The sequence below is a fragment of the Coloeus monedula genome (assembly GCF_965178545.1).
Source record: "Coloeus monedula genome assembly, chromosome: 3".
NCBI classification, from domain to species: Eukaryota; Metazoa; Chordata; class Aves; order Passeriformes; family Corvidae; genus Coloeus; species Coloeus monedula.
Window position 1 is genome coordinate 25,101,644 of NC_138783.1, and position 12,756 is coordinate 25,114,399.

At 37.9% G+C, this 12,756-nt stretch overlaps 1 protein-coding gene across 2 annotated transcripts in view; it reads left to right on the forward strand.

The window, feature by feature from the left end:
* Nucleotides 1-12,756, forward strand: part of ZBTB20 (zinc finger and BTB domain containing 20) — a 444,236-nt gene that overhangs the window by 47,323 nt on the left and 384,157 nt on the right. For both annotated transcript variants that reach the window (XM_082279327.1, XM_082279328.1), the window contains exon 2: nt 11,282-11,341. The gene's annotated coding sequence lies outside the window, so the exon portion shown is untranslated. The remainder of the gene's footprint in view (nt 1-11,281; nt 11,342-12,756) is intronic.

Here is a 12,756-nt window from a genome sequence, read left to right on the forward strand (position 1 = left end):
TTGTTCCAGGAACTGAAGAAAGAGAAGAAGCTTGAATTTGCAAAGTCTGATTCTCATTCCCTTTAGAACTTTGAAAGTGGTTGAGTGAAAGTGCTGGTATTTTTTCAGTCAACTCCATTGGCATCCTGTGATTTCTTTAGAGAACTCCTTCCCAGGCTTTATTTGGCAAAAACACTGAAATACATTACTTTACTTTCTATGCATAGAATGGAAGCTGTTAGTCAAAGTCATTCTTTTGTGGGAGAGGGAAGACAACGAATTTTTCATTCCCAGTGTCTGTTTTAATGTTGGAGGAGGCATCACTCTAATTTTGTGTTAACCAGTTTTCATTTTGGAAGAGCTATTTGAACTGCCACTTCACAGTTACTTCAGAGCTTCAAGGTCCTATCATGCAGTGTAGTGCCAGATTTTTCTGATGCGTGCAGATCTGCGATAGAAAAGTCAAACATTTTTGGATCCCGAAATCTGATCTTTGAGTTGACAGAGAAAACTATACAATAATTTCTGGTTTTTAAAAGTTATTTCAGCCACAGAAAGATTCATTTTCACTGGGATTCAGAAGTATTTCCTTTTCTGAATAGTAGGACTTGTGATCAAAGTCTGATAGCAGACTTTTATCACCTTTCTTGTAAAAAAAAAAAATCTCATTGTGATGTGAGTTTTATTTATTAGCATTATTTATATTGTGACAGCATCGTGGATATTCCTTCTGGGCTTGCACTCTGGGCTTAGAGCAGCACAAATCTCAGCTAGACCTAGAGACTTATGGCCATTTGTTTGGTTGCCAGTACCTCTGGAAATGTGTAAATATCTGGGCACCCAGAAGCAGTGAGTTCTGTTTGTGTAATTTGTCAATATGCTCACAGGTCTGGCAGTGGGCACCTATCTTCCCACATGTGTGTGCTCACTAGTCAGCACAAACCTTGGCCCATCACTGGTTTTTTGCCTCATAGGAAAGAGGGAAGAGAATAGAGGAGTACTTTGTGATGGAATAGAAATCTGTAGCTCACTCATCTAAACATGAGGCATTTAGTCTCAGCGTCGAGGCTAGGTGGAAGGAATAGGCAGAAGAAAGGATGACACTCCTTTGGTGATTGACTTAGCCAGGTATCTGAGAAGAGACAGAATTGCCCTCTTAAGATGCTCACCTTGTTCCAGTGATGGAGGGAGCAGCCTAGGCCACAGTGTTTTTTAGATGGCCAAAGTCAGGTGAGATGACTTTACCCTTAATGCCTCTGTTTTTATTTCACTACTTGCAAATTGAGGATAACCTAGTTCTATTTGGCTTTGCTTTAAAGTGCTTTGAGATTCTTGATACTGGATTTATGCAAATGTGAAGTAGCATGATGCTTGGAATTGCTCAGTTAATGGGGTAGATGTAATACTGGGATTTTTTGCTCTGTATAATTAATAGAGAGGAAGGAAGGCTTTGTTGTTAAAGCAGTGGAGTGTAACCTGAGATAAAAGTTCAACACTGTACTCTGTCACAGATTTTCTGAGGAGCTCCAATCTGTGTGCCTCAACTCATCTGAAAAAGTAGTTCCTGCTCTTTCACCCTTTGGCTGGCTTGTCTGAAAAGTTTTTTTCTAGTGACGACTGTCTTCCAGTCTGTGTCACTACAGTGCCTAATACATCAATCTCACTGTGCTCTCAAAACTCTACTGCAATACAGATCATTTATTATCAGAAAACAGTGTTGTATTATATGACGTGTTTCAGAAATTTTGGTTCGTCTCCTTTAACATCACAGGACAAAACCCTGCCTAATCCATTGACCTGTATTAAATGAAAGAACAGTGCATGTTTGAGAAAAATATAGATGAAAGTTATATGTGTAGGTCCTATTAAAATAATATTAAGTGGATCACATGTTTTGAGGGGTATCACTTCAAGAAACAGATTTTACTATGGAAAATATTTGAACTAAATCTTTCTTAATTTAAAATCTCTGCTGTGTAATAAGCAGTAAGTTAAATTTATCCTTGAATCTTACTGGTTTTGATAAGATTAAACCATAGTTAAGTTTGATCCACAACTATCCCTTCAGTTTTGCTGGTGAATTTTCAGATAAAAGAGGAGCCCCTTTTGGATTGTTTCTTCAGATCTTAATCTGTACAAACCTTATATATGCATTCTTTTAATGGAGATGTCTGCTAGCTTGCAATATAGCTCCCAACACGGTTTTAATCCAAATACTATATATTGATGTTATCTCAGCTAAGGTTTTTACAAAATCAGCTGTCCTCATGTCCTTAAAGCAGAATGAATGTTAGAACTAAAAATGTGCTACAGATCTGAACATCTCAGTCTTCATATTGATTAATATAATAGTTATTTTTGTGATATTATTAATTTTTAATTTGACCCATTCTTGTTACTTGGTTCCTATGTACTGGTTTTTATACATTAATCTTTATAAAAAATAAATACTGTATCTGTAATGAATGGTAGAAATGACTGGAAAAAATAAGGGGAAGAGTGTTGTCAGGATAGAAGATATTTTGTGGTTGTCACATTTAGTACTGTTTCAAATGTGTATTTTTGTTCTAATTCCCTTTATGTTTAGACTAGAGAAACCTATTGCAGCATGAAGGAACTGTTTTGTGTCCAGACGTCATTGCAAAGTGGCAAATATTGAATTTTTAATGTTCCCCACTGAATATAACTGGGGAAAGATACATTTTCTAAGAGGTTTTGTAGATTGTTTTGTTTTGTGGTTTTTTTCCTAGAGGAAATGTGAACTAATTTTTTCTATTGTGAGGCATTTTAGGTATGCCATGTAAGTCTTATACAAGTATTGGAGTAATATTGAAAAATTCAGTAAAGTACAAGAATAAAAAGAAGGGAAAATAGGCTCAATTTTGTTTTGTTTCTGTTTTTAAAAATAAAATTGTTTTGAATGTCACTTGACAAACATCGACTGATGATAGTAGGAAAAGCTTTGGAACTGATATTTTGTCAGGGATTTTAATAAACAGTAAGAGTCCTTTGTAATAATGCTGCAAATACTTCACCAGCAGAAAAAAAAAAGCTTTTGCTGTGATCATCTATTTTTGCAGAAAAGAAATTTGGTATTTACTGAAGTCTTAGCATCTGTCTTAGCAACCTTATTATGAAAGGATTGATAGATATATTGACAAATTACACAGCAGAAGAAATACGAAAAGCTGAAACTGATTACAAACAAGTTTTCTTGCCTTTTGAGGACCTTTTGTTTCTTAACTGGAGTATCTTGAGCTTCAGAGTCAACTGGAGACCACTTGTCTTGGGAGGTTATCATCCTTCCTTCACTCTGTTACGTTCACCTGTTCATTGATACCAGAAAAACATATTTCTGATAAATGTGAAGGCTTTACTAGTTAGAGATCAAGTGTAAGAATTGCACCAGGACTGCTTATGGGTGTTTTGACATAGGGCTGATTCATGTCAGGCTGAAGGATTCTGTGATTTTCCCCTTTCTGGCCCTTACAGGTGTCTGCTGGTGTAGCTTTGATTCACTTTGTAAATAGAAGGAGCATGAAAACCAGTATACTTTTCCTCCTCACTAAGGACTAAAGTCAAAATCTCCTTTCCAGTAATTTCTGAACACCAATATAACCAAAATAGCTACAGCTATACCAGATAACTGGGATCCCTGCTCAGAGCTGCTCTCCAGGTCTCCAAGGAAAACTTGGATCTGCTTTGGCTGAGCGATTCTCCTTTGGTACCACCTGCTGCTCATATGCACTGGGCATCCTTCCCAGGGGCTTCCAGCTAGCATTGTGTAAGTACACACTGGAAAGGCTGCATAATTCATGAGGACATAGCTAACTTATCTGCCTCTTGGAAAATGTCCTGAAAGCACTTCTAAACTCAAAGAAAGATCCTACTTTGTCTTCTGGGTCTAGTAAAGTACAAAAGGTTGTGGAAGGATTTGCTGTATGTTTTGTTGCAATTGTTTCCATTGTGAGACTTCAGCAATTTTGAATGAAAATCCTTTTCCTTCAGCTGAGGCTTCCAGAGGAAGATTTGAAATAAAAGTTAAAGAAGGGATGGGCATTGTGCATATATCCCTAATGCTGCACCTTTTGTCTACTGAAGTGTTTGTAAGCTAGCCTTTAAGTCCATCAAAGATACATTTTAGTGTTTTCTCTACATGTCTTCTGCTTATCCTTATTTTCTGTAGCATTAGGTATACTCAGAAATACATGTATTACTTATACACTCTTCTCTATGTGTCAAATAGAATTTGTAAGTCATTTATGTGAGCAGTACACAGTAAACCATTCTCATACAATGTACTAAATATTAAATACACAGCATAATGTGCTAATAAAATGTTGCTAACATAAGTAGGCCACCTAAATTAGAGACTAAGCCAACTCTATGATTAACTATCTCATCTCCTGAATTGCACCTTTGCAAGGCTTTGGTAGGCAAAAAAAAAAAAAAGTATAGTACATAAATATTGACAAAATTGTTAAGATCTAAAACCAGGGGGAAAAACAAACAATGTTTGACCATTAGAGCAATTAAGAGTAGATTAGTAAATATGTTATCAGATTTCACGTTTGTATCAAGGCTGAGGAAATATTACTGTGTGAATTGGCACTGGAGCAGCTCCCCAGGGAAGTGGTCACAGCACCAAACCTGACAGAGTTCAGGAAGGATTTGAACAATGCTCTCAGGCACATGGTGTGATTCTTGGGGTGTCCTGTGCAGGGCCAGGAGTTGGACTTTGATGATCCTTGTATGTCCCTTCCAACTCAGCACATTCTGTGATTTTGTGGTATGTCTTCATTACTCCAGGGCTCCAAAGGCAATATTACAGAATAATTTCAATGAAATGCTAGTTAAGAAAAGTTCCTAGATACACAGCCATGTTTCTGCCATGGTGATGATGATGATGATATTACCATTCAGACAAAAAGTTGTGACTGTATGATGGGCTGAGGTTACTGAGGAGGAGATGGCATTGTTTTACACTGCTGAATGCTGGGGACTTCAAAGGGTCTGTGCTAACTTCAGCAGGTAAAGAAATGTCACTTGTTTTATCCAGCAAGGAACTTTGAACTTGCCTCATTTGCAGCATATCACCTGGGAAGGCTGTGCACATCTGCACTGCATTAGGCAGAACAATGTGTCAGAAGGGAGAACATAAAGATGGGCCCAGCTGGAGGTCCGGCCTAGAGCAGCATCTCGTCAGAACCTCAGGGACCGGTGACAATGACCTTTTTTTGCTTGTGGCACAGATAAGGTTTGCTTCAGCAGGGTAGCTTTATTCAGTAAAGAAAATGTGATTGTGCTGGGGCTATTTCATCCTTTGCTGTAGAATTTCTGTCTGGAGCTTTCACCAGGTTCTCCCTCTGCATCTAGCATCTTCCTAGCAGATGTACAGAAGCTGGGGAAGGTGCATATGCCTCACAAGAATCTTATTTTTGCTCAGCTGCAATTCAGAAACAGCCATCCTATTCACTAACAAACACATGAATACAGGATCTATATACTAAAACTCTTATTTCTGTATTTAAAATTCCAGCATGGTTTGGTGAGAGGAAGGTATTTGGGGGTTAATAAGAAATGTGTATTCTTCAAAACAGCTCCAACTCCAAAAAAAAAAGTCCACAGCCTTATAAAATACCTGGTTTGTGTCCTAAAATAAAGCATGTATTTCATGCTCTAAAAGTCTGAGGTTTGTAGCTGAAAAAGATTAAGTAAATAATTCAGAATTTGTTATGTTTACTTGTTAATAATTAACCAGGTTAGTCTGTGTACTTTTTATAGGCATTGAACTTTATTTATTTATTTTTATTTACTTGGCTCATGTTCTGATTTTTAAATTTGAAGAAGTTTCTCCCAAGGAAGAGATCATGATAGAAAAGGCATCAAGGAGTTAAGTACTGCACAGGAAACAAAATCTGTAGGGACACATAATCTCTGGAGAGAATGGAGAATTGTCATCTCTCAGTTCCCTTCTTCATTCCTCCAGACTAATCTCTAGTGATTTAAGGGAATTAAATTTTAAAGGTGATAATGATTTTTCAGACAAAAGCAGCACCTTTGGTTCTTACTTTGTATTTCCAGTGACCAGAGACAGAGAAGTCTCTCTTTGGTATGAGGTGACATTTGGTTCATCTCAGTCAAAGGAAAGTTCCAGCCTTGTTCCATTTCAGAAATAGCACAGAAATTTGAAGGAAAAGATCAGTAACAGACACACTGTGTGTCTGTTTTCTTGTTTGAGTGAGCTACGGTCTGGGGAGAAGTTGTAAGCTGACAGATGTACAGTCTGAAATCCTTGTCTTTTGAGGAGGTACAGAGAGGCCACAGCAGCGTGAGTTGCTCTCCTAGACACATTTAGAACCATCCATTGAGAGACTGCATCCTGTGGCAGGCAACAGTTTAGTCCAAGTGGATCAGTCTGGGCACCTCTGCTTTCAGTGGCAATGAACAGGCCAATAAGCTTCCCAGGCTCCTCTTGAATCTGAGTGTCCATCACTTGAGAAGAGAATGTGATGAGAAGCAAAATAATTCTGTGTTTTCCATCCAGTAATTTTTGCTTGTTGTTTTACATAGTCCAGACCTATGCATAGGTTGAAACAGAGAATGAGAAGAGGTTTGGATTTGGGTTTGGTTCCCCCCTGCCTCCCCTGCCCACTGCTAATCACATTCTCTTCCTACCTTAAGTAAAGCCACTGCCTAATATTTTTGAATGTTTGAACTGTTCCTTTGGTCTTGGCAGAATAAGATATCATTTGATATTTTCACTCACTTTTTCCAAAGGGGAGACAAAGCACAGGGCTGTGTGAAAAGTCAGTTGAAGGGATCGGCATTAAAAGACAAAAGCTGCTGAAATGTGAGGAGTGATCTTTGGACTGTATATTAAAAATCAAGGATTTAAAAAGACTGTTTATGTGAAAATTAATAGCCTGATTTTGTTGACAGTTGAAGTCTTCATCTGTTACCATGGCATGTTTTAATTCACTGTCTGCACTGGTATTTCCTTTTGAAGAAATACACAGGCTCGTTGCTAGTACCTCTGATATTAAAAATGCCATTTGCTTCTCATGTTCCAGGTGATGATTTCTGTTTAAATAAACTTACGTACATGAAGTTAAGGCATATGAACCTCGCAGACAGCATTACAGATGCTCCCTTTTTTCCATCACATGACTGTTGCCTTCAAAGATCATTGTGTCCTGAGCCTAGACAGTTAATCCAAGCCTTCCACAGAGATAAATATGGGCAGGCAGTATTTTTCAAATAGATTTTAGGAGTGCACAGGGAACTTAAATTGTTTCCTGAAAGACTGTTTCATGTGTGAAGAATGGAACTGTTAACACTGTTGTTTCTTTAAATTTTTTCTGTACATGTACAAAACTTTCTTTCCCACAAATAAGCCAAATCATGTCCAGTTCATTATCTTACACTTTCAGACCAGGTCAGTGGTCTGCTGTGGGCAGTTGTCTTCAGAAATTCTTCAGACAGTGTCTTCGTCATGGAATTTAATGCTAGTCACTTGATATATTCTGTTTTTTTCCCCCCCAGACAGACAAGCTTGACTCTTGAGAAAAGTTAAAGAGATCTCAACTCTAGTTCTCAGTGGACCAAAATAGTATCACAAAAACATTACAGTCAGTAAGAATTGCCCTGTGGTTGTAAGTCCAGTGAAAGGTTGAACCAGCCACAAAACTGACCACTGAACATGGTCCCTCAGTTCCAAGCTGCATGGTAGTGGTGAGCCTGTGTGAGACAATCTGTTCTCCTGCTAGAAATGCTGCCCTGAAGATGAGGGCATTTCAAGCTCTAAGTCTGCCAGATAAGACTTTTCCACAAACATTAAATTCTCACACGAATCTTATTTTTTTTAAGAGCATTGTTGGGATGCACTGTCCATTTTGCTGAGAATATACTTTGCCCAAGTTTCATGCCAGGTTGAATCTCAAAAGAGACCAAGAGATTAATGTGTACTTTCACAGTGAATCATGTCTGAGATCCTTTTGGCTCCTATATTTATAGCATTAATAAAACTAAAATTAATAAGTGATTTCTTTCATTCACTTGCTGCTGGAGTTTAGTTTGTATGTATGATGATTATGTTTGGAAGGAATTGAACTGGAGTGATGGTAATATAATTTATCTTACTCTTTTAATTTTGTTCTTAAATGTAGAATCTTAAAAAGAGAAGAGTTACCATCCTGTAATATTTCCCCCCACACACCATAATCTTGAAGAAAATGTAAATAATATTGGCACATTCATTACATTTTCTTGAATGGAATGTATTTATCTTGGTTTCTCTTAATCTGATGCTAGGTCACTGAACAGTGTTTTTGCATTAGTAGCAAATGTCAGAAGTCCATGCAGCCTATAAGGCATCAACATAAGGAAATGAACAAGTGTGTATAGTTCTTGTTTGCATTTTCAGCAGTACAGGATGCTCTTGTTACTGTACAAGCAATTAGCATAGTGGAAGAGGCATTTTTCATTTAGGACTGTTTAAGTTATCCATTTCTATATTAATTAGTTTTGTGGTAGATCTCATTCTGATTAGATATTTAAAAAGCAGAGTTAATAAATGTACCTCATTTACTTCATTGTGAAAAGCGCATTCTTCTAGGAAATCCCCATAACCTACCTCAAGCCTCTCTGAGGACTGAGATAGACTTGCAGCTTTGAGCCCAGTAAGCCTCTAGTGAGCCTATGCTGTGAAGTATTCACCTTTGCTTAGTACATGGAGTTAACTTTCGTGTAAAAGTGAAAAAACCGAAGTCGTTTCCTGAGTTGTGTGCGCAGTTTTTCACTCCACTGATGTCATACAAATGCATCAGATTCTGAGGGTGTTACTTGATGTGATAACAATTTGAATCACCAATAAGCTGTTGGTCTAAGTTAAACCACTAAAGGTTTAAACATGGAGGTTGGATTTGAAAACAAAGTGTATGGCCTGGAAACAGCTGTCTTGGTCCAACAAATTACCATCTCAAGTATAAGGCTTGATTAATTTAAATCACGTATAAAAATAGATTTAAAAACTGTAGCAGAAATGTTGCCACTAATTAAACTCAGGCATTCAAATGTTTAGAAAGGATCAATTAATGATTGCGAAAATAAAATAACTGTAGCAGTTATACAGACTCTTGTACAGCACTTTCTGGCAAAAATCACAGCTGACAAGAGGGCAGCTTGTCATCACGAGTAGTTGTACAAAATTTCAAATGCCAGTGGGCCAGAGAAGAGAAACTGAGGCTTTTGACTTGGATTTAATCGTTTGCAGAGCTTGAGAAGTCTAAACGCTGCTGGTGATCTGACTGATCAATGGGTTTTAAAATACAGAATTTTCTCTTGCACCTTGCAATCAGATTTTCCCATGCTCTTTCCATGCTTTTCAGCTCTCCCAGGCTCCCCAGTACCACCCTCTCTTACTGGGCTCATTCAGCAGAGCCATCTCTTGCTGCAGCACGTAGTGTGCCAGCAAGCAGAGTGGTTCAGCTGGTAGATACAGTAGACATTAGGCAAACAGTACAATTTTGTACCTAATAGTATCGCTTGAATCAAACATATCCTCGTGCAATCCATCCAGCAGCATTTAAAGGTCAAAATCTGATCCTCATTACTCAATATCTAGGCCTTCTGCTTTGCTTTATTCATTGTCTGTGCAGAACTGACAGACTGTTCCAGACCATCCTTGTGTAATGCTGGAAAGTGCTAACAGCTGCTGTCCAGCGAGCCTGTCTCTATTCAGGCAACTGCAGACCTTAGGAAAGATGAAGCATTTGTTGCACAGCCTTAGATCAAGCAAAATAAACCTTCTTCCCTGAAAACAGGGGAAGCTGCCATCCAGCAGACTGTGCTGACTGCACTCAGGACCAACGCACCCAGGCTGGGGGATTACCATAGGGAAATTTCTGCAGATGCTGCTGAGGCATTGTTTGTTTGTAATGACCAGAGGTAGAAATCACCCAGAAAACAAGAGGAAAATGACGAGATCTGAAAAGAAATTATGAGCATGTCTCAGAGAAAGAAACAGAGTAGTAGCCAGGAACTGGTGGGAAGTCAAGGCTTGGAAACAAAACGCCAAACCTGAAAGTCTACTGGTGTTATATCTTCTTTATTTGAGTAGGCAACACTTTGTGTGCTTTCTTTCTAAATAAGTAAAGGTTCTCCAAAGATCAGTATATTTCTGATAAGTAATCTGTTCTTACCTGTAGTCCCAGTAGTTAAAATGTCTTCATGGCTAGCTGTGAAGAACCTCCACTAGCAAAATATATAGATTATTTTTATAATATATAAACCATTTAATGATTTAAAAATATTTTAGTAATTTATCTAAAATTGTATTTTTGGATAATTTTTTTTAATATATTGTTAATACCAGTAGTCTTAGTTAGTCCTGCCATACTCAAGCTGGCATTAGCTTTGGGCACAGGTTCTTAGGTGGAAAGTCAGCACTTGAGGGGAACAAGGGGATCTCACTGGTCCTGCGAGGATTGAGGAAGCCTGACTGGAATTGATGTGAGCACTGTAATCTAAGTGAACCTCTTATAACAGGAATTAGAAACTATGCCAATCTGGTCCCAAACCATATTCTGAACTGGTGAAGGAGCGTGCCCAACTCCTACTTCCAGTCTTCAAAATGCTTACTCTTTCCTCGGCTGTATGACAGCCACTTCTGAACATTTTGGTAGTTACCAGCATATGATACCAAGTCTGCTTTTAGTTCTTTTTTTTCTCAATGCAGCCTGTGGAGAGGTTTTCTGAACATTTTAGTCATTAAAGCCATTTATATTTGAAAATGTGAAAATGTTATACACATTTTTCATTAAAAACAAAAAAATAAACTCCTCAGACTTTTGACCTGTCAGAGAACTTAGCTGTAACTTTTTCCTAATGCATTTGAATGACAAACATGGGTGGCAAAACTTTGGTTGTGACACGCATTTGCTTTTATCCCTAAGAGGAATGAAACTACACTTAATAGAAGAAAATGAGATTTACTTTTTTGAAGCATGGAGTCTTAGAAATGGCTCCCTAATTATTTTGTGTCCAGCTGTATAACTTTCCTCTCTGAAGCATGTGCGTAACATGACGCTTGAAATGCTAGTACATTTAGTTTGTTTGTCACCTGTGCACTACATGTGAATGTGTAGGATTTTGTTTTGTCTTCCTTCAGATAGCTGTATGTTTATACATGTACAGCATTCCACCCACTTCTCCCACTGAACACCAGCTATTTGACTGTTATGGAAACTCATGGGGTTTTTGTGTGCAAATCCCTAAACATATGCATTTCTTTTCTTTACAGCAGCATAAGAAAGAAGTGTTGAGAGCTGCTCTTAACCCTTTTGGAGGCCGAAGTCTAAAGGTAAAAGCAAACGCTCATGTTTGTGTTTCTGAAGGTTTTGATATCATAATTGTTTGGAAATGCTGTTTCCTTATCACATCTGAACGGAGATTTCCCACAGGAGAAAAGGAGGGATATGGTAAGAGGAATCAAAACATTATTAGACCTCTTTAAGAGCCACCAGCATATCTAGGCATAAATTACACAGGTAAGTTACAACTGGTAAACTGCAATTATCTATTTTACTTAATATGAAAACATTGGCGTTGAGAGTCAGTGGGACTTTCAGTAGAATTTAATATTGCTAAGGATTTAATGATTTTTGTCTCACTATAACTTGATCGTTTTTATGATAGATAAAGTTTTTTCAAATTACAGTAAAACAAATCCTGTAGCTCTTTTCTCAGGCAAGAGTCCCTCAATGGGAGTTTTGCCTGAGTGAGAACTGAATGAGGTCTAAATAATTAGCAATTAAAATATTCAGTTATTGTGCTACTGTATATAACAAAGCACTGGTGGTATTAAAAATTGCTAATCTCCTCCTTATTAAAATGTTAACTGCTAAACATAATACACTTTTGCATTTTCTATCATTCAGTTTTGCAGTTCATTAGTAGAGGTGAAACGTTTGTGACAAATAGTCATTTGAACTTTTAAGGGATTGACTTTGTTTTCCTGGCATTTTAGTTAATATTTCCAACTCAGTTAATTTACAAGCAAAAGTTTTTGTGTAAGCCATGGATTTTAGGAAAAAAACTTGATCATGAGTAACTTCTCATACGCCATTCATGAGTATTTGCAGAAGGAAGCTGTTGGTAGGCTACTCCTCAGGAGGCAGGGCTGGGCAGTTTAGGTATCCCAGTTTATATACATTTTGATCAGCAGCTTCTTGTAATGAACTTCAGTAATAGATTAAGGGTTGCCCATAGTATTTACCAGATAATTTTCAGTGAGACACTGGCGTGTGAAAGGTTCTGCAGCAGGCTAAGGAGGAAGTTGTGCACCCAAGGTCTGTTAATTAGCACATGAGCTCTTTATTACTGTGCTAGGTGATGTGAGAGCCAGGCTGTGCTCTCATCCTGCTTCACTGTGCAAAAGAACAAGTAAGATGCATCTCCTGTCTCCTTCCTCACATAGCAGCAGAGGAAGTGTGGAAAGGGAGAGTGATATTTGATGGTAGAGAGCAGAGTGGTAAGTGGGTGGTAACTGGTAGAGGAAGAAGATGAATTCATGAAAGAATTTGGTGACAGGTGAGTTTCCCAAGGGAAGGCAACACCCTCAATGCTATTTCTCCCATAGTCACTCCGTGTAGTAGATTTTGTTACTTGTTATGCCTAAAGGGTTTTTTTCTGATCTTTCTGCAGAGACATTTAGACCTAGGCATTTAATTGTGCCATATAACTGTTGGCAATTCAGGCCATGATTCTGCAAGGATT